Raw genomic sequence first — 5,228 nt, forward strand, 5'->3', positions numbered from 1 at the left:
TTTTTTTTTTTTTTTTTTTTTTTTTTTTTTTTTTTTTTTTTTAAAAAAACTTTTGTCCCCCCAAAAAAAAAAATTTTTTTAAAAAAAAAAAAAAAAAAAAAAAAAAAAAAAAAAAAAAAAAAGTAGCCTCCACTACCTTTGAAGTCACAACATAGCGTCCCTTTAGAAATAGAAAGCAGTGGTTTAATGGATCATACTGGACATCTCTTTGTTGCACTGAATAAAAGTTTACTTTCTGATAAGAAACCGCAGAGAGGTAAGGAAATAAATAAATAAACTCAGGTTGTGTTATCTCATTGTTTGCTGTCGTGTGTGCAGCTGCTTCCAGAGCAACTGCTCCTAATTGCTTCTAGGCTTGTTAGGCTGCGCCCCAACCGCTATGCTTACCTTCCCCGCAGACACACTGTGATGCTTATGCCTTCGATACAAATACAGCCGATTATCTGCTGTTGCGTTATCATACCCTCCCTGACAAATTTGTTGAGCCCAACATCCTACAGCATTTAGCCGAACGTGATACAGATATTGAGTTGGGACATTACTGGGCGCAAAAATCCCCACAGCTACTGCTACTTATTGCAGTCCTGCTCAAAGGCTAGTGTTATCTTATCGTTCTCATGTAATAACAGGAAAGTGTTTGTATGACTGACTTATTTATTAACTACCTATATGGTTAAATGTGCTGGCTGTTTGTTTTTAAAATTAGCTGCAAAGGCTTCAACCGTAACCGTTAACACAAGACAAAATGCAAAAACTATAAAATAAATACAATAAATACATTTTTGTGAGAATATTCTCATTTGGTGACATATACATCACAAACATAGATGGTAAACCTTTATGATTCATTCTAGAATGACTTTAAATGGCTCACCTCTAATAGCTGGTATCTATGCTGTGGTCTTGCTTAAAGACTGCCATTGTTGTGCTTTATCTTGTGATAGTGGGATAATTTTCATGTTAAGACAAGATAAAAGTCGTAAAGATTAGTCTTATCAAGAGATAATGACTTTCTCTCTCTTAGGACAACAATTTCCTGCTTATTCTTACACATAAATATGACTTGAATAGTTTTGAAAACGACGTAATTTATCTGCACTGGCTATTGTCAACAGAAAACTTCATTGGAGTCATTTGGTAAGAGCTTTTGTGATTACAGACGATAGAATAATTTTCTCATTATCACCAGATTAAAAAAAAAAGACAAAAAATATCTCATCATTAAAAAATAGCGACTCTCGCAATTTATGAAATGAGACTTTTTTTTTGCTTCCATTTACTCAACAATCAGAGTTTTATAAATCTGTTTGTTCAGACAAAAAAAAAATAAAAAAAATCTGTTTGCAAGTTGACAAGAGGTGCAAACATTACAGAAAATATCACGTTTGCAAAATATTCACGTTAGTGAGGACAGGGTGTAAAGTGACTCCACTATTACAAGTGCCACAGCAGATGTGCGTTAGCTGACACCTCTGTGATTATGGCAAGCCTAATACTAGCTGATATTGCAGCAGGCAGAAAAAAACAACATTCATACTTGTCAAGGAATACACAAGGTTTTCATATTAAAATATTCTCAAATTGTGCAGTTATTACTTTCAGCAGACTTTGCAGAAGCCGTTTACAGATGCGCGAATAAGCTACATTTAGCAACTTTACACGCTCCCCTAGAGCAGTGTTTCCCAACCCTGATCCTAAAGGCGTTCTTCCCTGCATGTTTTAGATGTTTCTCTGTTTCAAACAAATCATTTCAATTGATGCCTGATTTACAGGGTTTTGTTGAGCTGCAGTCATCTGAATCAGGTGTCTTGTATCAGGGACACGTGTAAAACATGCAGGGCGGTGTCTTGAGGACCAGGGTTGGGGAAAAACTGCTCTGGAGTATCAACTAATGACAAATCCAGCCTCTTCTTTCTGTGTTGTTAGAAACTTTTTTTTGCCAACAACGCTGCTGTGACCTGAGCAATGTTCCCTCCCCCTTCCACTCCTTCAGCATGTCGTCACCAATGCACAGAGCAGCTTAGCTTAGCATCGTTATCGATCACCGCTCACCGCAGCCACGATCGTTATTCAAAATCCTGACTCACCACCAGGTGGGGCCGTGAGACTGGAGTGAGGCGCTTTAACTCTTGAACCCAGGGCTGTGCAGCAAAAAAACTATACCGTGTGACGTAAATCTGCACCGTTTTCAGCAAGTTCAAATTCAACTGCTTAGCATCGTTTGACCAGAGGGACCTGAACCGAGGCTAAATAATACGGAAGGCAATACAAAAATGTCAAATCTCCAAGTTTTCTTTTAACAGAAGCTTAATAAGACAGGCCAGGTCTTGTAAAGTAAAGTAGTAGGTTAGCTAAATGTCAATAAATTACAGTTGTCAATCAAATTCTATGCAGTGGTCATGAGTTTTTCTTTATAAGAACCTCAAGCTGTATTAATGGGACAATATTGTTGTTATTGTGAAACGGATAAAGCCAGGATGAACTGGTGGTGCTACTTCAAGCCTGGTTTTGTCTCTTTTCCTGGATTTCTTGATGCCACTTTTGTGAAACAGCCCTCCGCCCTGTAAAGCGTTGTTTAATTCTTCTGCTTGAAATGTGGCAACTATGGGTTCAGTTAAATCGAATCACGTCGTCGTGTGCGGTTCAATAGGGCGGTCTGTGAGGAATCATGAGGCTCCTTCCAGTCTGCTCCGAATTGACAAACTGGGTCACATATTTTTATGTTTTATGTAATGTTTGTTTAAAGCTGCTCACTTTCTAAAACAACAGTCTCAACTCAGTATGAAATACTTAGCATGGCTTGGAATGTATGAAAAGAACCCTCTGCATTGATCACCTTTTTTGATTAACAATTATAGCCGTTTGAGAGTGCAGCCTCAACACGTGCAGCTTGACTGATTTTAAACTGCAGTAGGACGTATCGGCTTTCTTCAGAGGAAATCCTACCTTTTTTTATGCACAGGTTATCTTCAAAGCTGCAGATTGCGTGGTGCGCGTCCTGCGTCCCTACCTACATGCGCGTACTCTTGGCTGAGTATGCGGAGTCAAAACCCAATGAATTCAATGATTTTTAACGCAGAAGAGTAATTCACCGGTGTTTTAATGCGGGCAATCTCTTTCCCGATGTTTCCCCAGCTCTGTCGGTCACACCACAGCAAATCGTGAAAGAAAAAGAAACTGACAAGTTGGTGTTTACTCCGCGTTCCCTATTGACGCCTCCTCGTCCTCATCTTAGCAAAAATATCTTCTCGAACTCTCGCATTTAGAGAAAAGTATAACCGCCATCACAAATGGATCTGTTCTGTTTGTTAATTTTTCAGGCAGTTTCTATCTTAACTCTTAAAAAAAAAGAAAAAAAAAAGAAAGAAACAAATTTATTCAGCAGCCTCCCCAATTGTTTCTCTGCTTGGTACTCGCATCTCATGTTAATTTAAGTGTGGGAGAGAGTACAGCTGGGAAAAAAAAAAAAAAAAAAAGGAGACATAAAGAAGAGATGGTCAAATGGGAGCACAGGATTAGGCACACAGTAATGAACACAAAGACAGCTGGAGGACTGGAATAAATAAGAGGAGCAGAGAAGCACGAGTGAGATAGGATTGCGAGAGGAGCTACCACAAGAGAAGAGCAGAGAGCAAGACACATCAGGAGGAATAAAAGAGGACAGAAAGGTGACCACTTAGTGCTAAAAAAATCAAATTAATAAATGAAGAGGAGCTGGGACTCGTGAAGAAAAACAGAAACCATAAAGAATAAATGCTATTTAACCAAATTTTATGTAACATAAAAGAAAAAAATGCAAAGGTCAACTGACGTAATGCTTTTCAATCATACTGACCACTTACAGTGCGTAACACTATCAATACATTTGCACTCACTAACACCCATGTGCAGAGCAGTAGGCAACTTGGAGCTCAGTGCCTTGCCCAGGGGCACATTGACATACAATCGAAGGAAACTGGAATCGAACCGACAACCAATAGATAAAGACAGCTACTCAATCCACTGAGCTACGTGCGGTCAGACTGCTTCAATGACCTGCTGATAACTCAAAGGACCGTGTCATGTGTTTTTGTTGGGTTCTTGATATTTTTGCGATTTTCTCTGCCTCGTTTTATTCATAAATCTTGCAAAAAGGACCAAACCTTTTCTAGCTTATAGAACAGGGTTATCTTTAATTTATCTGTATTTTTTTATTTTTTTTTTTTTTTTCCTTTTCCGTGGGCATTCTGTCTAAAACAAACAGTCCTGAGGGGAAAACTTTCCACTTCACATTTCTTTGTGAAAGAAATGTGGAAGGAAAAGGAAAAAGGAAAAAGGAAAATGCGAGAAGCAGAACTGCTTGACTGGGATTGTTTCTCTGTCAGAACAAAATAACCTTTGAACACACATGCAGTGCCTTGCACACGGATTCACGGGCCTTGATGTTTTTTTGGGGGGTTTTTTTCCCCCACATTTTGTCACGTGACAAACCAGAAAAAACGGGATTTCATGTGACAGAACACAACATAGTAGCTCATTATTCTGAGGTTAAAGAAAATGGAAATGTGGTTTCCGAAGTTTTTTTTTTTTTTTTTTTTTTTTTTTGCAGCATGTAAAAAATAATAAAATAAAAAAGGTTCAAAGTGTGGGAATACATTTGCATTGCATTACTGTACAACATTATAGTAATAAGTAAATGAATATAAAGGTTTACACAAAAGGCTGCATGCTGATCTTTGACCAAGTTCTTGTGTAGTTTGAACTTGCACTATGATTAGACTTTTAAAGTAACTACTTATAAAGTCTTACATCACAACACAAACCTGACACACACGCCACTCACTGCACCGTTCAGATTTACAGCTTAATCTTATGTCACAGCATCAGCTCAGAAGAGAATTATCCAGCCAGCCTGTCTCTATTTTCAACCAAACAACTTCACATCGTGCTGCATTAGTGGTAAACGTAAGCCCTTTGCGACACTTTTGCAAAGTGGACCATGAAAGAGGCTGCCGTGTGTAGATGCTGGTCAGCTTTGAACCATTCGCATTTGCACACGTTCAACCAGGCCTTTCTCTTTTGTCAAAATACGAAAGAAAAAGCCACAAAATACACTTTGTGCAGGACGGGCCGCTGCCCACAGTTTTACTGCGCAACTGCCAACAGTAGCCGTTAAAGCTGATGTTCACCTGAGAGAAATTGCTCAATCTGGGAGACATTTTCGGGTAAGAATGGTAAAGGAAAGCATA

The sequence above is a fragment of the Poecilia latipinna genome, unplaced genomic scaffold (genome assembly GCF_001443285.1).
Source record: "Poecilia latipinna isolate Pla-1442-1.1 unplaced genomic scaffold, P_latipinna-1.0 Scaffold366, whole genome shotgun sequence".
NCBI classification, from domain to species: Eukaryota; Metazoa; Chordata; class Actinopteri; order Cyprinodontiformes; family Poeciliidae; genus Poecilia; species Poecilia latipinna.